This window comes from Microcaecilia unicolor, chromosome 5 (genome assembly GCF_901765095.1).
Source record: "Microcaecilia unicolor chromosome 5, aMicUni1.1, whole genome shotgun sequence".
Taxonomy (NCBI): domain Eukaryota; kingdom Metazoa; phylum Chordata; class Amphibia; order Gymnophiona; family Siphonopidae; genus Microcaecilia; species Microcaecilia unicolor.
In genome coordinates, this window is record NC_044035.1 from 300,535,023 (window position 1) to 300,558,341 (window position 23,319).

Genomic DNA, 23,319 nt, shown 5'->3' on the forward strand with positions numbered 1-23,319 from the left:
TTCATACAGGTGACCATTGCCGACAGCTGTCTGTCATGCAGGTAACGAGTTGATTTGGAGCATCTACCTGGTCTGTAGGGGCCAGATCTCTTACTGGTTGGTGGGGGATCAAATACTTATTCCCTCTGCAGAATGCAAATAAATTCATATACTTTCCACAATGTGATTTTCCGGATTTAATTTGTGATGTGCTATCTCTCACTGTTACCAATAACCTACCCTTCAATTATGGCTGCTCATGTCTTTGTCAGTGGGCAAACTTACAAAATCAGCAAGGGATCAAATACTTATTTCCCCCACTGTATAAGCATGCACCCTACCCAGACTCTGCCCATGTGTAAAATATGCACTATGTAGGATATGTGCGTAATACAGAATAGCATTTAGGTGGAATTTTAGCATTTATGCAGGTATGTACACAGATACGGGTGTATATTCTGGTGTTCTAAACTTTTACATACGTTTGGTGTTTAATATATTTGCATCCATTTTATTACCCCTTTGTGCTTGTTTTTTTTTTAAACAAAACCTAAAAGGATAAGATAAATATTAAAAAGGGAAGTGCCATGAAGAACCCTAGACTCCAATGTGCAACATTCAGAAACTTGACCTTCTATTATTACCTGTTCAGTACATTCTGATAACGATGATACACACCAATTCAGACTGTGTATTCAGTTCCTATAGCTCAATTGTGTTCTCACCAACTGAAAGGTTCATGTCCACATCTAAAGTCAATGAGGTTCTTTTGGTAGTCTCAGCATTAATGTGCAATGCATTAATATGCTATGCATGGTCATTGTAAAAAGAACTTATATGTTATGTGATGTAATGGCCAGCTGTAAAAAAGTTGTATTGTGAAAAACTGTTTAGTTTTACCCTTGAAGTCTGCACAACAATTTACTTGTTGCCCCCAATAAATGGCTTATTTCCGAAGCTGAGGAAGCATTGTGTTTTGTATGTTTCAGAAGAGACAGGGCTACAAGAAGTAGATAGTCTAAAGAAGACTGGTGGTTACAGAAAACGGAAGCATATTCCTGGCACAGTGGATAGAGTGCTAAAAAAGATGTATTACACCTAGGGCATGTGCAACTTCCAATTATAGATGTTCACCATCAGTTACAGCGACTTGTAAATTCACCCAGTATGCTGCCTTTGAGAAACCCTATTAGATAAGGCTTAGACCCAAACAATGGAATAGACAGGCACCATTATTGTTTAGTTCAAGTATCTAGGGTCATTTGGCACAAGTGACACTACAAACAGAGCTAGCTGTACAAAAGTTTTTCTCTAAAAGAGCAGCCCTGGACTAAGACCTGTCTGTGATGCTTTACACTCTGCAAATGCCTTTTAGCAACATCAAAAATGTTTAGCTAAGGCCTTACCATGGAGGGCCCCAATCTAGAAGTAGCTACTTGAGGTTATAATGAGGCATTTTTATCTTCCTTTGGGACCTCATCTATTGCTTTTATGTCTGTGTTGCATATAAATACATACTTATTCTCTGCATTGTACTCTCCCTTAACCGCTTTTCTTTAGGCTTATCTAATGGCTCCCAATTCAACCATCGTACAGGCTCATACATCTCCTAGATATGAGACCTGCCTACTGAAGTTATGGATATGGATCTATCATGCCTAGCTCATCTGGACCTATTCTTTAAGTGCCAGGGATGGAGAATAACTGCTCCAAATGGCCCATGATTAGCCTTGCCAGGAACTATGAGTCAACGCACAAAAAAGTGGCTTGTAGGGTCGCAAAGCCATATTGCTGATGTCTCTGCTCATACCTGGAACAGCATGAACTATAGGCAAAACATACATGCATATGATTTGTGTTCATTCTCTCAGTGAGCATACTTTTCATTTTTATGTGCACAGTTTGAGGGAACAGATACGTGTATTTCATAAGCTGTACACATTGCAGTGCCTTTTATAAAATACTGATATAGATTTTGAAACCCCAGCTGTACAGGTTGATGTTGACTTATGCACCCTACCTAAAATTAACTTTCCTAGGAAGTAAGCAGGCACCAAGCGTAATGATTTTGGGACTGAGTTTCTTACACAACCACAAATTTTTGGATCTAGTATATTCTCATATTGTGCCATAGTTGTTTACTGATTAACACTATAAGATGATGGGCAGCTGTAAGAATTGGCTAAATAAATTGAAATCAATAGGCTCTTGTAGTGATTCTTCTTGGCACACCTGCACACCATTTTTTAAATGACAGGAATAGCCTGGGTGAAAATATGAGATACATTTTGCAGAAAACATTCATGACCTTTATGACATGACTATCACATTGACTTTAATAATTCAGTTGTCATTTTCATAGTTTGATTATACATAGAGAACCGCATAATTATTAACTTCTTACTATCAGACAAAACATATCATTGCTAATGCAACTACAAAATACACTACTAGTTTTCATAGTATATCTAACTTTCAAAAAATGTGCTCCAGGACTTGTACACTTTTGTGTTTGTGTCCTTTTGCCAGAAACAAAATATGGCTTTAATAGAAGTTTACATCTGTGGCATTACATGCATGTAAAACAGATGTAACCTAATTACATTTTCATTTAAATTGCTAAATAGCTACTTAAGTAAAAAGCTAAAATAACATACAAACAACAGTTACTATAATAACAAGTGTACTTAGAATTAAATGAAAAGGATCAAAGCTGCAGCATACAACATTTGAGCTGGTCTTTGAAAAAGATATAGTGATATAACAAGGCTGCATTGATTTACTCAGTAATTCTATGTCTCTGCAGCTCAGCCAGAAGACACATCACAGCTTAGTAGAGACACATGGAGGGAAATCCAGAGAGTTTATGCAAAGACTCTAGGTTTCAGTAAGATTTGATACACTCTACGAGAGATTATATAGCAACCTCCCAAATTGGAAATTAGACTCATAATGCAATATAATCAGCTTGATTATAGTTTTGAGCAGACCTGGTCAAGCTGAACTCAGCCCTTGTGACCTTACAGTGAAAAATAAGCACTTAAAAAAAGTATATATGATGTACAACATCTTGGTTTGCATTGAGAAAGAGAAAGTGTTTAATCAAAGCTAAGGAACGAGATCTAAACTCTTGTTACATGAGAAGAAATAGTGCCTGTATCTTGTTTTAATAAGACATTGAGAAAAGAATGCAAATGACAGACATGATAAAACCATGTTCACATATTATAAGATTTAATACAGAATGTCAGATTAGTTTTGTTTTCTTAAACTAAACCTTGTTTTAAGTTTCTTTGACTGTTTCTAGTAAAAACTATAGATTATTAGCACCAACACATCTAGAAATGTAAACAAAAGTAAATTTGCATATGAATATAAACAATGTTTGTCGATATGCATTCTAGAATGAAGTGGCTATTCCCTGCACCCGGCACAATGTTCAATACTTCTGAGTTTCAGTTTTGGAGCAGATACATGGCAAGTAGCTGCAGCCTTAATTCTGGCTGTTATTTTTTGTCTCAAAATAATACTCGTAAGTTCCAAAGTTCAGTAGCAAAAACAAACTTGTACATTGGATTGATTCCAGTGCATCTGTTCTCAAACAGTTAAACAATGCAGTTCACTAGGATGATGTGGTTCATTTTGTGAGACAAGTGTCTTTGTTACACTACTTATCTGAAAATGTCAGAAAAGCGCTAATCTGCATTTTGGCAATGGTTTAAAACTAAGAAAAGAAAAATAAATAACTGCTATGATGCCAAGGACAAAATGCACAGGGAATGATCAAAGTATTAAGTATTCTTTTTTTTTGTACATAGAAATAAATGGCAGTAAACAAGTCAGAAAGAGGCCTTTGTACTAAATTCACACTAAAAAAAACTGCAGCATATATAGATTATAACTTATAGGGTAATTTCATGATTGTGTAGACACATAAATAGTCCATCAACTGGCATATTTTCAAAATGAAGGTATACACTAGAGAATGACATGGGGTCAAAGTTTGTCTCCGTCCCCGCCCCATCCCCATGGGTTCTGTCTCCATCCCCGCAGGTTCTGTCTCCGTCCCCGTAGGCTCTGTCCTCATCTGCAGAAGCCTCGAACACTTATGATTTTATATTTAAATCTTTTTAATAAAATATAAAAAGGAACAATATGCTGTGCAACTGTTGTGTATAAATTACAAATAGAGAACAATAATAACAATGAGCAGCTATAATAACCCTCCTTCCCACCACTACCCTCTACCCTTCCAACCCCAACAATAGGTGATTTCTACTACACCAAGGAATCCTAATTCACACTGTTAAAATGTCCAGGAGTATAAAATACAACCCGTTCTATATACCCTAGAGGGGAAAAATATGCCTTATAAAGCACTGTTATGTTTTTAATCTGTGGATAAATAAGAAATCATCAACAATCTCAGGATTCAATCTAGCTCTCCTGTCTTCCACAGTCCTTCCTGGAATAGAAGTTATCTTCTCAGAAGATGTGCTGGTAGCAGGATGTACAGGATCTCCCATGCAAATTTTGCTAGTTATGGCCAGTATGTTTACTTGTTTTTCCAAAAAATCAAAATATCTTTGTAGGCATCACTTAAACATAAATAACAGTTCAGTTCATTAACAGGCTTCAAAGTAGAAAATGACGGGCACAAAATTTGTCCCTTGTCCCCGTCCCTGTGGGCTCTGTCCCCATCCCATAGGATCTGTCCCCGTTCCCACCTTGTCCCCGTGGGATCTGTCCCCGCCCCATCCCCGCGGTTACTGCGATTCCCCGTCCCTGTGTCATTCTCTAGTATACACTTACTTGCCCTTTGAAAATTACCCCAAGGAATTTATGCACATATATTTACTACTTATTTCTGTATTGCTACTAGATGTACACAGCACTATATATTAAAACATATGAGACAGTCCTGCTCGACAGAGCTTAAAATCTGTTCAAGGCAAACAGGCAAAATAAGGGATTAGGGAATTACTTATTGTGAGAATGATTAAAACCAGTGCTTTTTTTTGTAGAAAAAAAGGTGCTGGTACTTAGGGGGGTCACCACATATGGCTCCACCCCTATTATAGCCACACCCACATTAGCCACACCTCTTATACCAGCCATGGCGCATATAAACAGACATCATTGAAAATATTACACTAGTATAGGAGAAAAAAATAATGTGATTTTTTTTTCATTATAAATAATTTCTGTAAACTGGTACAGCTCCAGTATACCCAGTGCAAAATAAGACAGCAGATGTAAATTCCAATTAATGCCAACTAGTGGCCTATTTTCAAAGCCTATGGAACTTTGTAAGTCTAAGTGCTGTGAAAATGAGCCCCTTAGTGTCAGTAATTGCTTGTTAAATGGCAAATATTGGCACTGACTGGCTTGTTAACTAATTAAGTTGCGCGCAAATCTTAAATACGACCAGATTTGAATGCTCAACTTAAGTCATGCTCTATAGAATTCAGGGGATTGTGCCAGAGAAAAAAGGTGGGTAGACCTTTGCTCCCTTGTTATAACAGTGCAACAGTCAAGTTTTCAGCCAAGATCAGTGCCTTTAAGGGAAGGGTTAAAGAGAATACTTTTTTTGCAGAGAAGGGGGAAGTGGAAGACTCTTCCCCAAGTGTAGTTCAGCAGCAGTAATCAGCCACATCTACTGACCTAGATGGGGGGGGGGGGGGGGGAGTCTCAGTTCCCCTGGGATAAGATTAAATACTACTTCAGCCCAGCAGGGATGAACCAGAAAGTTCCTCTGAATTGTCTGCTGCATGAGACAGCAGAAGAGAAGCAGTTATGGACTGGTTACCTGGACCACAGGAGACAAATACAAAAAGACTGGAAAAATGGATCAAGTTGTGCTAATTGTTTGTTGCTTCAAGATTTTTAATCTACAAATGCTCTGGTGGTCGGTGGAGCCTCAGTGGGGCAATTTCAATACTAAAGGCATTTGCTTTTTTTGTTAAAGGAAGGGGGGGAGGGATGACCATTTTCAAGAGAGAAGCATTGCTATTAACAAGCATTTAGATAAAGGCAGCACTGCCAGGTTTCCTGAAGGAGGTTTGACAGAGAACTGAGAAAGGCTGAAGGAGCTGTGATGTTTTGTGATAAACATTTATTTCATTAGACTATTCAGAAACCTATTTTGATTACTGAGGGCTCTGGCTATTAAGCATGTTTCACTGCTGTATGTATGCAATACCTAGGGTTACCATATGTCCGGAATTACCCGGACGTCCGGGCAACCGGGCGGGTTTTGCTAGCCTCCCCTCCCCTTAGTTACTACTGCCCTGGTGGTCTAGTGACCTCTTCCACCTTTGGGGCAGGAAAGAGCCGAGACTTGAAGAGACCTCGGCGGCCATTTTGAATCGGTGCCGAGATCACCAACAGGAAGGATGCATGCAGGGCAGCGCTCCGGGCAGGAAAGAGGGGGCTCTTTCCTGCCCCAAAGAGGTCACTAGACCACCAGGGCAGTAGTAAGGTAAGTAGTAAGGTGTGACAGGGGGGAGGGGAAAATGTGACAGGGGGCGGAGCGAGGATGTGAAAGGGGGCGGGACGGGGTATGTGGTGGTGGCGGAGCATGTGTCCACCTTTGTGGGGGACAAAATATGGTAACCGTAGCAATACCCATCACTCAGGGACTGTGCTAGGGTCTCTGGCGCCCCCCTGCAAACTATCAGTTGTCGACCCCCCCCCAGGACCAGCATCTCCCTCCCCCCATCTACCACCCTGCACCATTTTTCAGCCCAGTGCCTTAAAAGGTGAAGAACAACATTTTTTTGGTTTAACTTAACAGCTTTTTAATTTATTTGAAAGCTTCCCTCATGTAGATATAAATATCATGAAATAAAATTGAATATCACTAAAACTGCTTAAAAAATTATTGTAGCTGGTGGAAACAGCACTAATAAAGGATTTATTTGTGCTCCTTTTTCTACACTGTTCTATACAACATAGTAATACATGATCAAATTTCAGTGAGGATATCCTGTTCACTGATGGGGTCATCTTAACTGTTTGCGTAATTTGCCTTGGGAAGCCTGGGTTTAAAGACGTAAAATTAAACTCTTCTTTCATTGGGGCACATGGAATCACATCTTCATCTCACCTCTTTTGTATAAATGGATTATTCTGTTTTGAGCATGTTCAGAGACAAGTGTGTTTGATAAGTCAAAGTAATTAAAATAATTTTCTTTCATACAGATTATTCATTTGTTTTAACATAACTAAATGGGCTTTAAGCCCCTAATGCAATCCATTGGTTTCCTTTATATTAACCTTGATGATTATACTGTGCCAAAACCTGCCGTCCCGCTGCAATAATGCCGCCATACCCCTCCGTACTAGAGTCCTACCTTGCCGCCTGCCCTGGTGGTGTAGTGGCCTCTGTGGCTACAGGGGCAAGAAAGAATCCCACTCTTTCCTGCCCCTAGCCGCTGAAGTCTCGGCAGCCATTTTTAAAATACGGTGGGGCTGTTCACAGCACAGAAGAGAAAAGTGGAGAGCACCAGAGAAGGAGTAGCAGCAGCAGGCAGGAAAGGGTGGGATTCTTTCCTGCCCCCACAGCTGCAGAGGCCACTACACCACCAAGACGGGTGGCAAGGTAGTAGTACGCAGGAGGGGGATGGTGCCTGCAATTACAACAGCCACTGAGCTGGTGTAACTAAGCATGCCTAAAGTGGCAAGGGCATGTAACTGGGAGACACACCCGTGCCCTACCTATGCTCTGCCCACATGTATGTCCCCCCTTGCACTTGTGTACTTTACACTTCCCCCTTACAGAATGGCATTTATGGCACTTATGTGTGTAAGAGCTGCTTTTTGATGCCTATTGCATGCAAAGTGGCACATAATCTCAAACATCTAATTACAGAATTGCCCTTTGGGTTTGATTTGATAACTAGATGCCTATGTGAAAAGTTCATAATGAAGGGATGGGTCAACTTCCCTATGAGGAAAGGCTAAAGCAACTAGCACTCTTCAACTTGGAGAAAAGATGGCTGAGGGGAGATATGATAGAGGTCTATAAATAATGAGTGGAGTGGAATGGGTAGACATGAATTGCTTATTTGCTCTTTCCAAAAATACTAGGATTAGGGGGCACGCAATGAAGCTACAAAATGGAAAATGTACAACAAATCTGAGAAAATATTTCTTCACTCAATGTGTAATTAAACACTGGAAATCATTGCCAGAGAATGTGGTAAAGTTAGCTTAGCAGGGTTTAAAAAGGTTTGGATTACTTCCTAAAAGAAAAGTCCATAAGCCATTATTAAGATGGAAAATACTACTACTACTTATCATTTCTGTAGCGCTACTAGACGTACTACTAGACGTACGCAGTGCTGTACACTTGAACATGAAGAGACAGTCCCTGCAAGACAGAGCTTACAATCTAATTAGGACAGACAAACACGACAAACAAGAGATAAGGAATATTAAAGTGAGGATGATAAAATAAGGGTTCTGAACAAGTGAATAAGGATTAGGAGTTAAAAGCAGCATCAAAAAGGTGGGCTTTTAGCTTAGATTTGAAGACGGCCAGAGATGGAGCTTGACGTACCGGCTCAGGAAGTCTATTCCAGGCATATGGTGCAGCAAGATAAAAGGAACGGAGTCTGGAGTTAGCGGTGGAGGAGAAGGGTGCAGATAAGAGATTTACCCAGTGAACGGAGTTCCCGGGGAAATCATGTAGCTCAAAATCATAATCAGACCAGAAATTTAGACATTTTTCTGGTTTGATTATGGCTGTGAGCTAGACACTGCTTATTTCTAGGATAAGCAGCATAAACTGTATTGTACTGTTTTGGGATCTTGCCAGGTACTTGTAATCTGGATTGGCCACTGTTGAAACAGGATGCTGGGCTTGATGGACGTTCTGTCTGTCCCAGTTTGTTATGTTCTTATGACTATTTTAAGTCTATTTTATAAAGGCAACATAGCTATGTGCCTTTATAAAATGGGATCCCAGAAGCACAAATGAATTTCGGTTTAGAAAGGGTGTAAATGTGTGCTTGTATTTAATGCATTTACCACCATATTTTTAAATATATACGTACATTACAGCTCTACCTCCGTTCTTCCCAAATTACACCTCTTGAAATGATTATACGTAGATTGCACAAAAGTAGGCACAGACTTCCATGTGTGTACTTTTCATGTGGTTATGCAGTTGCATAATTTATATCAAAAACCTTTCTGCATGTAAAACAAGCTTTACATGCTTTCTATAATTACCCCTTTAACATTCAGTTCTGTGGAAGCAGTTTTAGCTATAAAAACTTGTCTTTGCAACACATAGAGGGGCATGTTCAATGTGACATCTAAGTCTGAATTGAGATGTTTGGCAAAAACGTCTCAAAAAATGTCTAGCTCACAGCCATAATCAAACCAAAAAAATGTCTAAATGTCTGGTCTGATTATGACTTTGAGCTACATAATTTCATGCTGAATATATTATTTATTTGTTTATTTATTATTACATTTGTACCCCACGCTTTCCCACATACAGCAGGTTCAGTGCGGCTTACACAGTAAAAAAAAAAGCATTGCAAAGGACATGTAAGAAGAATATTATAAACTGGGATAAACATAATGGCAACAGTGCCCAAGAGTATCCATCTGTAAGTACCATTTTTGAAAAAAAAAAAAAAGGTCCCAGGGAAGTCTGTCTGGTAGCATTCCTAGTACACTGGCCACACAGACGTTTCAGCAGTGCAAAGGGGCAGCCTAGTGGTCAGTGCAGTGGACTTCACATAAGGGACCCAGGTACAAATTCCACCCAAATCCTTTCATATTGTATGGTGAGTCCTCCAGTAACAGGACTTGAAGTGGAACTTGAATCTGGGTCCTGTTGTTCACCGTCCACTGTACTAATCACTAGACTACTCCACCCACTTGCTTGCTGCTTTCTTGAGAATGGCCATATCTGGAGCTGTCATAGAACCTGGTATCTGCTGCCACATCTTTTGGGGGTGGGAAAGGTCAGTGACCACTTCAACATAGGAGAAACTAATATTCCTAAATTTGAAAAGGCATGACCCAGAGATCTTAAATAGATGTTAAACAGGGTAGGCAACAGCGGGGGCCCCTGAGGGACACTGCAAATTGACTTCCAGGAATTAGACTGATGCCTTTCTGTACTTCATATAAGTACATAAGTACATAAGCATCGCCATGCTGGGACAGACCAAGGGTCCATCGAGCCCAGCACCCTGTCACCAACAGCGGCCAAAAGAACAAGCAATTTGTCCCGCCCATCCTAGAAATACTGTATTATTCCTTCGTCCATTCAGTAACATTTTATGGCCTTTTCCTCCAGGAAGCCGTCCAACCTTTTTTTGAAGTCCGCTAAGTTAACTACCTTAACAACTTTTTCCGGTAGAATTCCAGAGTTTAACTACGCGTTGAGTGAAGAAAAATTTCCTCCGATTCGTTTTAAATTTACCATACTGCAGCATCATCGCATGCCCCCTTGTCCTAGTGTGGAAAGCGTAAACAGACGCTCCACATCTACCCGTTCCATTCCACTCATTATCTTATAGACCTCTATCGTTTCTCCCCTCAGCCGCCTTTTCTCCAAGCTGAAGAGCCCCAGCCTCTTCAGCCTTTCCTAATACAGAAGTCGTCCCATCCCCTGTATCATCTTTGTCGCCCTTCTCTGCACCTTTTCCAATTCCACTATACATTTTTTGAGGTGCAGCGACCAGAATTGAACACAATACTCGAGGTGCAGTCGCACCATGGAGTGATACAACGGCAGAATAATATCCTTATTTTTGTTTTCAATTCCTTTCCTAATGATACCCAACATTCTATTCGCTTTCCTAGCCGCAGCAGCACATTGAGCAGAAGTTTTCAATGTATCATCAATGACGACACCTAGATCCCTTTCTCGCTCCGTGACTACCAACGCTGAACCTTGCATGACGTAGAACACAGATACTGTATCCAGGCGGGGAAAACTTATGAGCCTATGGTAGCACATTGTATACAGAATCAACATCAGTTTTCAGAATTAAAATGTATTGTGTTGGAGCAAATGAGAGTGACAGAATGAAGAGGAGATATTAGACGGACTTTGAGACAAAGAGAGCAGCGCTGGATATTTGAGTTAAAGACTGTCATACCTAGAGGTTTAAATGTAGCGACTGAATGGAAAGCTTTTCTTTGACTGACATTTGATTTGATTGGACGATCAGGAAGTGACATCAGACGCTGAGTATATATTCGTTTCGCTTGAAGAAAGAAGCCGTTCGCCATTTTTGTTCTAGGGTGATTTGGAGACAGAGAGTGATATTATATGCTTGGATTAAAAGAAAGAATTCCCCTGAAGCAGCTATGTTATAGCGAAACAGGGCTTCCCTGTCGGGATCTGATGAACTTTAAGAGTACGATATATGAGGCTGGACTGGACAATGACTGTTGAAGACATCAGTATTTGAGTTAAGTACTCTTTCCAAGTCTTGAAAAATGTGAATTTTGAGTCTCCGTTACAACTGTTTGTGGTGGCACATGGCAGTGCCTATATGAAAAGTCTATATAGTGGAGGTTTTTTGTGAAGACATATGATTGCAACGGTTCCCTCATTAAAGGCGTGTCCTTTAAGAACGAGGAGTTTCCGAATATTCTTAAGTCTTTTTTTCTCCACTTTTTTTCATGTTTTGCCTGCCATAGTTGCCCCCAAATAAGTTGTACATGAGGTAGATTTTTTTAATTTTGTTGGTAATTAAAATCACCCTTATTATTGCGTTGCCTATTTTATTTGCCTCACTAATTTCCTTTAACATGACTGCGTCCGTCTGCTCATCCTGGTCGGGCGGTTGGTAGTACACCCCTATAACCGTCCTTTTCCCCTTAACACTTGGAATCTCGATCCACAATGATTCCAAGAGATCTTTTGTTTCCCGCAGAATTTCCAATCCATTTGACCCAAGGCTCTCACTAACCAGTGCTACTCCTCCACCAATCTGGTCCACCCTATCACTACGATATAATTTGTATCCCAGTATAACAGTGTCCCACTGGTTATCCTCCTTCCACCAGGTCTCAGAGGTGCCTATTATGTCTAATTCTTCATTCAGTGCAATATATTCCAATTCTCCCATCTTATGTCTAAGGCTCCTAGCATTTGCATATAGGCACTTCAAGCTAGGCTTGTTATTCCTTATTACAGTATGTTGTTTACTTGTCAGTACTAATTTGCTATTTTTTGCCTGTTTTTATTATTTTTATTTATGGACATTGAATCTACTACAGTCTCTTTTTCATACTCACTGTCAATAAACCCTGCCTTCCCTGTCTAGGCGATATCCTTGCAAGATACCTTATTCTGAACCATACGCTCCTGTGCGACTGTCGGCCTTCCCCCCGTTCCCGCTATCCAATTTAAAACTTTACCATGAATCCCTACCTCACTCAACCTGACTAATAATAATGAGTGATCGACTGCATCAAATTCAGTGGAAATATCAAACTGTAAAAGCACAGCTTGCTTTCCTATACTCAATAAGATCCTAATTTCAGAGACCATTTCTAATAATAATGTTTCAGTACTATGCATAGCCCTGAACCCAGGTTGTTTAAATGTAACAAATCAGGAATAAAAGATATTCTATAGTTGTATATTCATTTTCTCTAAAAGCTTTGCGAGCCACAGCATACTTCCACTGGCCTATAATTCTCTGATTTAGTCAGAGCAGCTCCCAATGATTTTGGAATGGGGGTCAGTACAAAATGAATTAAATCTAGCGGTTAAATACTTTCTTCTAAAAGCCGTATTCATAAACTTACCCCTCCTGTTTACAAAGCCGCTCGGCAATGCCAACACACTAGCAGCCGCTAGCGTGTGTGATGGAAATATTAAGGATTGCTTTTCAGTCTTGCTTTGACCGATAATACATTTTTTAAATCTTCTGTCTTTGACCCAAAAGTGACTTTCCTTGTGTATCTCAAAGAACAGGCTGGAATGTAAGGCCCATCTCAAGAACAATGTATGAGATAAGGCACATCTCAAGAACAGGTTGGAATGTCTTCTGAAGCCAGCTTGTGCAAGAGGGAGGCAGGGTATGCTTGAGGTTCGAGAGATAAGCCACCTGGCCAGTGGTTGTTTACCCTGAACTGAGAGCATGTGACTGAATCCTCATGTACATTCCTGGATAATTTTTTAGCCTTAATAAAGAGGGGGATTGTTGCAGCAGAGCTTTGAGGCTCATCTGTGGATGGATGCATCGTGCGGAAAAGACTTGTTCCTGGTCATATGGAGACTTCGGCTTTCGCTGCAACGGGCCTCCCAGATGATGAGATAAGGGCCTGAATGATATAATTCCTGACCAGTGATGTTGTGAGTAATATATATATATATATATATATATATATATATATATCTTATTTTACTTTCCTATAGCCTTCATTTAGTACTGTACTCGATTAGTGTGTGTATTTCTTAATCATTGTGTAGTTGGAACAATAATGACTTATACACTCTTCAATTAAAGTGCAAATAAAGATTTTTTATTTTCCCAATACAAATCTAAAAGACTCTGTAGCATTTTATTTTCTAAGCAGTCTGTGGTGATTAAAGTGAGCAGGCTGCAATTACCAGAGCAATACACGCAGTTTTGGAAAAAGGAGGGTTAATTGATCCAGTGGTACAAAGCCTGATGGTATGTCCCTCAACAGAAATGCCAGATAAACATCCAATATACATTTTTCTTGTATACTGGATGGCTGTCCTTCATTTCTGCCTGAGTTTTGAAAATCGCAACTTAAGACGTTTTGCAAGAAAGAAGTTCATCTGCAGCTTTCTGCTGCTTTTGTGACATTTATTCTTTTTGAAAATGAACGCCATGGCATTCTCAATAAATTGTGTTTCTTTTAAGGGAATTTTCTGTCATAAATGTAATGCATATTAAACTTTATTCAAACTGCTCTGCCTCCGAGCTAACAATTTTTTCACTTATTTTTTAAACTGCTAGACTACTGGGGGGGGAGGGAGGGGCACTTATATACTCAGTGCCCCGCACTGTGCACCAAGATAGTAGAGTAGACCTCAATTGTCATGCTTAGATCTATGTGCAACCATTTACACCAGGTCAGTGGTAGGCGTAAATGGGAATGCCAAACTGCACCATGCCAAAGTACATAATTATAGTTTTCTATACGTTAACACACAAGTTGGAGACATACCCATTGCCCACCCATGCTCTCAACACATATTTGCCCTTGCCCTTACATGAAAACTTATAGACTAGTGCCTAGTTCACTTAGAGGGCTAATCGAACGGGGCGCCCAAGTTTTCCGGAGGATGTCCCTGCGAAGGGGCAGGGGAACCCGTATTATCGAAACAAGATGGGTGGCCATCTCTCGTTTCGATAATACAGTCAAGGAGACCCAAATCTCAACATTTAGGTCGACCTTAGAGATGGTCGACATAAATGTTGAGAGGGTCGACCTTAGAGCAATGGGTCGTCCCTGGTTTCGTCGATAATGGAAACCGAGGACGCCATCTCAAAAACGACCAAATCCAACTCATTTGGTCGTGGGAGGAGCCAGCATTTTTAAAGTTGTTTTTTTCAGGGTGGGAGGGGGTTAGTCACCACTGGGGGAGTCAGGGGAGGTCATCCCTGATTCCCTCCAGTGGTCATCTGGTCAGTTCGGGCACCTTTTTGAGGCTTGGTCATAAGAAAAATGGACCAAGTCGGCCAAGTGCTCATCAGGGACACCCTTCTTTTTTTCCATTATTGCTCGAGGATGCCCATCTGTTAGGCACGGCCCCAGTCCTGCCTTCACTATGCTTCTGACACGCCCCCGGGAACTTTGGTCGTCCCCGCGATGGGAAGCAGGTGGGGACACCCAAAATTGGCTTTCAATTATGCCAATTTGGGCGACCCTGAGAGAAGGATGCCCATCTCCCGATTTGTGTTGAAAGATGGGTGCCCTTCTCTTTCGAAATAAGCCTGTTATTCATGTAATTTTGGCACCTCTGCAAGTAAGTGACATGTAATATAGGCACCAGGTTAGAGAATTGCATTTCATGTGTTGTCATTTGTATCAGTGTGAGTGAGAGAAACTGCATACTTTTACGCTGGTCAGTATTTTATAAGGGGCACTTATAACATAAATAATTAAAATATTGTTATTTGCGTGCATTCTTGCCACCTAAACTACGCAGCTCCTTACAAAATCACCCCTTTTAAGTAGAAAAACCTGAAGAAAATTATAGAGGCCTCATAATCCTTTCCGAAAATAAAGGTAAATGGCATCCTTTAATTAGCTACATTTATCTCTGGCACAAAATCATCAGGCAGAAAATATGGGAAATACTTTTAATGGGAAGGACAGATGGCCCCTTTGCCCTTGGGATTTACTGGATGACCCATAAACGCAAATCTCAAAAGGTCTTATCTACACATACTCATAGGACTTCTTGACCCATTAAATTAAAAGTAATTGTAATTCAAGATAAAACTGAAAAACTGTGTAAAAGTAATTTTCAGAAACAACTATACATATTAAAGAATCTCCTTCTATGTTTTCATTTTCTCTAGTTGCTAATAAAACAAGAAAGGATAGCATTCTCCACATATACTACATGGTTACAATAAATGGCAGTACTTATCATCTTTCTCTCCACACACCAACATCTGTTTTCCAACTCAATGACTCCTGCTGGCAAATTTACCTTCCCACCTCCTCAGAATAATATCTAATTACCCACAGACACACATATCATTTCTACATGTTTCAAGTCACTAGATGTGTCCATCTGTGCTTCTCTTGAGTGGATGCCCCATGATTAGAAACCTGATTTGATGCTGTGGTATTCAGAATGGGGCAATAATTCAAGGGACATGGCAAGGAGAACACTGATTATTTGTTTGGTATTTTAAACCATATTATTTGAGAGAGCTAATAAAGCTAAAGCAAAATTCATATTCTATTCGTGGAATCTTCTGCTATGACCAAGCTGATATATGTGTACCATTCCTATTGATGTTTTAGACTTGTCTGAGGTTTATATCATAAATCACACATCAACACTTCTTGTCATGAACGTTAATGTCTATTAATGCCTACTGCTGAAAGACTGATAAAGTCAGCAGCAAACAGTGCAGTCTGCTAGACTCCATTGACAAAGTTAGCCCTGCTTAGCTGAGCTCATGCCTTCAAAATATCCCTGTGGCAATATGTCACTGTATAAACATGAGACCTTCCATTTGTCAGTGTGTGTCTGACTGCTGTGCACTTCAGATCATATTTCACCATTGTGCTAGCAAAAACACAATGTTTAATGTACATTGAGGAAAATTTTCAAAAGCTATTATAAGGCTTACACTGATGTCTAAAAAATCTTCAACCCTTCCTCTGGGTGAAAGCACATGCCCACACCAAACAGAGACATCCTAAGGAAGAGGTTAGGGTGGAACATGATACCACAGTGCAGTTTTACATTTTCAAATTATGTACATTGTTTGAAAGGGAACAACTACCTTTAGAAAAGCAGGTACAGGACTCTGCAGGTACTTTTTCCCTAGGCAATTCTGAAAGGGGAAAAGGAAAAAGGACTGATATACTGCCTTTCTGTGGTTACAATCAAAGAGGTTTACATATTATATATAGGTACTTATTTTATACCTGGGGCAATGGAGGGTTAAGGGCTTCTTTTACAAAGCCGCGCTAGTGATTCCCATATGGCAATTGAGAGGAAGCCTAATAGGAATTGAATGGTTGGCTTTGTAAAAGAAGCCCTAGGTGACTTGCCAGAGTCACAAGGATATGCAGTGGGAACTGAACCCAGTTCCCTAGGATCAAAGTCTGCTGCACTAACCACTAGGCTACTCCTCCACTGAGGATGGAATAATTCTTCTATGAAGAAAGTAAAGGGCTCTTCAGGATGCATAAGAGATAGCTGAGGGGAGATATGATAGCAGTCTATAAAATCCTGAGTGGAGTGCAACAGGAAAAGGCAAATAAAAAAATACAAAGACTAGGGACATGCCATGAAGTGACAAAGTAGTACATTTAAAACATATGGAAGAAACTATTTTTCATTCAACATGTAGTTAAACATTGGAACTCGTTGCCAGACGATGTCGTAAAAGCATTTACCATAGCTGATTTTAAAAAAGGTTTGGACAAGTTCCTGGAGAAAAGTCATAGACTGTTATTAAAGTGGGCCTGGGGAAAGTCAGTGCTTATACCTGGAGGCAAGAAGCATGGATCTAGCCATCATTTGGCATCCTCTCAAGTTCTTGTGACCTGGACTGGCCAGTGAAGGAAACTGGGTTTCATAGACCTTTCGTCTGACCCAGTATGATAATTCTCATTTTCTTAACTGTTACAAAGTCAATGGCTTTAAAGTACCCAGGGACTTTGAAAATCCCCTCATTGTTTGAAAATTGATAATTAACAGCCAGCACCACACTATTACCATTAATATACGTTATTTTACTGCAGGTCCCATCTTATATAATGGAATACTCAGTCACTAATGACACGTGTTAACGGCATTAGAGTGCACTAACAAATACTGTATGCACGTTAGTAACTCTAGCTGTAAGGTACTACAGAGAGAAATTAGAATACAGAAACTACCGGCACTTTGACCTATATCTGACATCACCAAACAAGTAGAAAGCACTATATAATGTTAATGTATGATGGCAACAACTGCAGATCACCTCCTTAGCTTGGTATTACTTCGCTCTCTTTACATTAAGAAAACTGTAAATATATATTTTTTTTCTTGACTTAACAGCATTTTAAAAATAAGAAAATGTTTTTGAGACATCGCCTTAACATCAAGGAGAAACTGCATGACACAAGAGGAAATAATCAGAAGAGTATATGTCACTGGGCAGTAGATTGATTATTTGAAAAAAATGGTTTTTAACTAGGAAAATATATAATTTGAAAGTCATAATGCAGTCTTCCAGAAGAAATGCAACTTCATTTATAGAGACTTATTTTCACTGCCAAAACCATATCGAGTGGGTACTTTCAGTTCTCACCGTTTGCAACAGGCCAGGCCTGCAAGCCAACTTTCAACGGGAAAGTCCCTATAGAGCAGGGCTTCCCAAACCTGTCCTGGGAGCCGCACAGCATCAGATTTGCAGAATATTCTCTAGGAATATGCAACAGATACATCTGCATACATTGAAGGCTCAGAATATACAAATTTATCTTATGCATATTCATTAAGGATATCCTAAAAGCCTGACTGGCAAGGGGTCCCCTGGTCACGTTTGGGACAATCTGTGGTATGCGAGCCAGTGCCGTGGTGATTTCTTACCCTATGTTTGTATACTGCAAGTGCAAAGTGCCCAAGGATTTCAAAATGAAATCCTTGCATGCCCTTTATGGGCCCTACCTTAACCCCATCCTTTTTGCTGCCTGTTTACCCCACATATGACTTGGGGTGCAATTTTGAAAAGTAATTTCTCTGTGGGCAAACACTCATTTAGCTGTGGAAACCTTCTAAAAATTGACCCCATTATAGACATATGATCATATATGTTTTATATTATTTACTTACTATTATTTATTTACCGCCTTTTTGAAGGAATTCACTCAAGGCGGTGTACAGTAAGAATACATCAAACATGAGCAATAGACAATTACAGATGTAAAAATATTCAAATAACAATGCAAAGTATGGTATATTACACTACTTACAATGTCAACACAATACGTAATAGAACATTTTAACTGGCAGCGTAGGGTATAAGCAAAGATGGAATATACAGATAAGAGAGTAAGAAGAGTTAGAAAATAAGGTGACTAATTTAAAAAAGGTGACCATGAGGTCAGAGAAATGGTTACATATTATTCTAGCTAGAGTAGGAGTGGATAAACATGTCCTGCTGCAATAAGTGCAGCCTATGTCACTCCTTGTGTGTGTGAGTGAGGCTAATGAGTTAGTTAATTCTTCCATTAAAGGCCTGGTTGAAGAGTCAAGCTTTTCTCCTGCTTCCTGAAGTAGAGATAGTCTTGTATTAAGCGGAGCCTTTCAGGCAGTGCATTCCAGAATGTGGGGGCTACTCTGTAGAAGGCTCACTTGCGGGTATCACATCGTGTAATGTCTTTTGGAGAGGGTGTGGTTAGTGATAGTCCTTGAGAGGACCTTAGTGTCCTTGGAGGTGTGTAGAGGATCATTCTATTCTTCATGTACTCGGGGCCATTTCCTTTAAAGGCCTTGAAGATCAGACACAGAGTTTTAAATTTATCCTGTATTGTACTGGTAGCCAATGAAGTTTTTGCAAAAATGGTGTGATGTGGTCACATCGCTTGCAACCTTCTATTAGTCTTGCTGCAGCATTCTGAATCAATTGCAGCTGGTGCAGGCCCTTTGTAGTTAGATCGTTGTAGAGTGCATTGTTGTAATCCAGTCTTGATTTTATCATGGTATGCACAACTGGGATAAGATTTACCTTCTCAATGTAAGGAGAGAGGCAGCGTAGCTGTCGCAAATAGTAGAAGAAGCTCTTGAAGGTTGCTTGGATTTGGGGAATCAGAGTAAGTGTTGAATCAAACTGTATTCCAAGGTTCCGGACTTGTGATTTGAGGGGGAATTCATACTTCCCAAAAGAGATTTTGTTGTCAGGTATGAACCCACTTGTGTTAGGGACACAGAGAAGCTCAGCTTTGCGTGGGTTCAGGCAAAGTTTGTTATGTGTAGCTCATTCTTAAATAAATGTTAGACAGGTAGTCAGTTTATTCAGGCTATAGATAAGTCAGGTTGAATGGGTATGAGTAGCTGCACATCATCCCCGTAGATGTAGAACTGCGTGTCCATTTACCAAATCAGCTCAGCTAATGGCTTGAGGTAGATATTGAACAGAATAGGTGTCAGTATCGATCCTTGTGGTACCCCGCAGATCAGTGCCCATGGTGGCGGTGAGTTGCTGCCAAACATTATGGATTGTTGCCTGTATGAAACAAGCAAGTACTGTTTCATTGATATCTGTTTCTGTCATTCATACTAGCATGATATAATGATCCACAGTGTCAAAAGCTGATGAAACCTAGCAGTACTAACATTAAGGCGAATTCCCTGTCTCGGTTTCTGTGAAGATTATCTAGTAGGGATAAGAGGACCATTTCTGTTCCATAACCGGATCTGAATCCAGATTGACATGGATCTAGTCAGTTCTTCTCTTCTACCCAATCACTGAGTTGAACACAGACTGTTCTATAAGTTTCCCTAGAAATGGGATGTTGAATTCTGGCCAGTAGCTTTCAAGTTTGTCCTGGTCAAGGTTGTTTTTTTTTTAGCAAAGGGTGAACCACTACTCTTTTTAATGCTGTTGGTAGTTGTCCATTAGAAAGAGAGGCATTCACAATTTTTGTGGTGCCTTCTATGAGGCCCATACTTGCCTGCTGCACTATCTTTGATGGGTAGGGATCAAGGGAGCAGGTAGTTGGTCGAAGGTCTCTTAGGATTTTGTCAAAGCTCTCTTCTGTCATTGGGTTAAAAGTGCCCCACCTGTCTCTGTCAGGAGGGGGAATGTTTATGCACTCCTGGTTAACTGATTGGAGACCGGGTGGGATTGCCTGTAAATCCTGGTGGAGACTTTTAATTTGTTGGCAAACTATGCAGCAAATCATTGCAGTTAAGTTTAGACTGGGCAGGCTGGTTCTGTTGTGGGGGTTGCAGTAGGCTGTTTACTATACTGAACAACTGCTTGGTTGAATTGGCAGCCTGTGTCATGCATTGAGAGAAATACTGTTTTTTGGTTGCTGTTAAGGTTTGGCGGTTCTTTGTCATGTGCTTCCTACAGTTTAGCCTGTCTTGAACCAGGCAAGATTTATGCCATCTCCTTTCCAGTTTCCGTCATTCGTATTTTAAGGATCCGAAGTTCTAGAGAAAACCAAGGTGAGTGGGGCATAAGACCTTTTTTAGTGGTGCTGTTTCCTCTAAGGGCTTGGCTAAGTGTGTATTCCAGATGTCAACCTGTTCTTACACTGTAATTGTCTTTTCATCCACATGTGGATAGTCCAAGGCATCTAGGAAATTCTCAACAGGCAGCTTTTTTTTGTCTCTGATCTCCTTCCGAACTCTGGGAGTTGCCATTAGTTTCAGGTGGTCACTTAGGGAAAAATTAATTAGAAATGGGCCTGACCATGATAGGGGTGTTATTTCAATTTTGTTATCCCAGAATTCTGGGATGTCAGCCCCTTTGTAGAATACCAGAATGATGTCTAAGTCGGACTTTTGACATTTTGGAGGAGATTCTATATATGGTGCCTAAATAAATCAGTGCTGAAATCAGTGCTGAGTAAGCGTATTCTATAATTGGTGCCTAGATTTAGCTGCTGATTATAGAATACACTTAGTTGATATTTCAGCTTCTAAATCTACGAGCATCCATTTATACCAACGAAAACGTAATATAGATCCCAGAGCGCAGATTTATATGCACTGGTTCATATTCTATAACTACGCGCGTAAATTTCAGAACACTCACAAAACGTCATTTTCTACCTATAACCACTCCCCTTTTTGCCTGCACACATTGGAAGTTTGGTGCACTTTGTTACAGAATATGCTTAGTGAGTTTGTAGCATGATATGAGTTATTGATTTTGCTGGATCAGATACCAATATAAAAATACAGCTTTAAAGACTTATTGGGACAGAATCAGATAAACTGGTCTGCCTTTCATTTTACTTTCCCCTTCCCCCTGGAAAACTACTGAGAACAAGAACTAGCTGGGCAGTTACCTAAGCCCATCAACACCTATCCAAAGAATCAATCACAGAGACTGCACCTAACAAAAGACTATACCTCCAACTATTCTCAGAAAAAGACTAAGCCCATCTAAGCTCAATCACTCTCAGACAATGGACCAGCAGATGTCCAGATGATGTCATTAAACACGGGACCAGTTACCATGCTCCATCTCAGGAGCCTAAGAAATAAGATGGGAGAGTTAGAATTATTATTATTATTTATTGCATTTGTATCCCACATTTTCCCACCTCTTTGCAGGCTCAATGTGGCTTACAATACATCATGGATACTGGAAATAAGAAGAGAATATACTTGGAGGGGCATAATGGAACAGAAACGCCTATCTCCATGGGCGTTTATCTCCGAGAACGGGTCCGTGAAGGGGCGGGGCGGATCGTATTTTTTAAAAGAAAAAGACGCCCATGTTTTATTCGTCAAGGTGTGAGCTGGGCGATTTTGCTTTTCAGCGATAATGGAAAATGAAATCGCCCAGCTCAAAAACGAATAAATCCAAGGCATTTGTTCGTGGGAGGGGCCAGGATTCATAGTGCACTGGTCCCCCTCACATGGCAGGACACCAACCGGGCACCCTAGGGGGCACTTTTACAAAAACCAAATAAAAGGTAAAAGAGCTCCCAGGTGCATAGCACCCTTCCCTTGGGTGTTGAGCCCCCCAAATCCCCCTCAAAACCCACTGCCCACAAGTCTACATCATTACTATAGCCCTAAGAGGTGAAGGGGGGCACCTACATGTGGGTACAGTGGGTTTGGGGGGGTTGGACGACTAATAGCATTAAGCAGCACAATTGTAACAGGTAGGGGGGGGGATGGGCCTGGGTCCACCTGCCTGACGTCCACTGCACCCCCTAACAACTGCTCCAGGGACCTGCATACTGCTGCTTGGGAGGAGGGTATGACATTTGAGGGTGAAAGTAAAAAGTTGTGAAACATCATTTGTTGTGGTGGGAGGGGGGTTAGTGACCACTGGGGGAGTCAGGGGAGGTCATCCCCGACTCCCTCTGGGGGTCATCTGGTAATTTAGGGCACTTTTGGGGGCCTTATTCGTAAAAAAACAGGGTCCAGGAAAAGTGTCCTAAATTCTAGCTCAAAACTGTTCCATTATCGGCGAAGGGCGCCCATCTCTGTTCGCCCGATAACCACGCCCCAGTTCCGCCTTCGACACGCCTTCGACACGCCCCCGTCCACTTTGTCCGCATCCGCGACGGAGTGCAGTTGAAAGCGACCCAAATTCGGCTTTTGATTATACCGCGTTATTCGTTTTTGTGAGATAAACGCCCATCTCCCGATTTAGGTCGGAACTTGGGCGTTATTCTCGTTCGATTATAAGCTGGTTGGTGTTACAGAAGGATTTTGGGTTGCATGGTAATGGAATACATGATAGTGGTATAGCAGAAGACATTATAAGACATTTCTGGATATATGTGGAGAATTTACATGTGTTGATCTTTGTGGTATATCTTGTCAAAGAGATGGGTCTTCAGTAGTTTGCGGAAGTTGGTCAGTTCATAGATCACTTTTAGGTTGTGTGGCAACGCGTTCCAGAGTTGTGTGCTCATATAGGAAAAGGTAGATGCGTGCATTAATTT

The 23,319-nt window shown here is 40.6% G+C and overlaps 1 protein-coding gene across 1 annotated transcript in view; it reads right to left on the reverse strand.

The window, feature by feature from the left end:
• Positions 1–23,319, reverse strand: part of FTO (FTO alpha-ketoglutarate dependent dioxygenase) — a 748,586-nt gene that overhangs the window by 266,305 nt on the left and 458,962 nt on the right. The window lies entirely within an intron of this gene.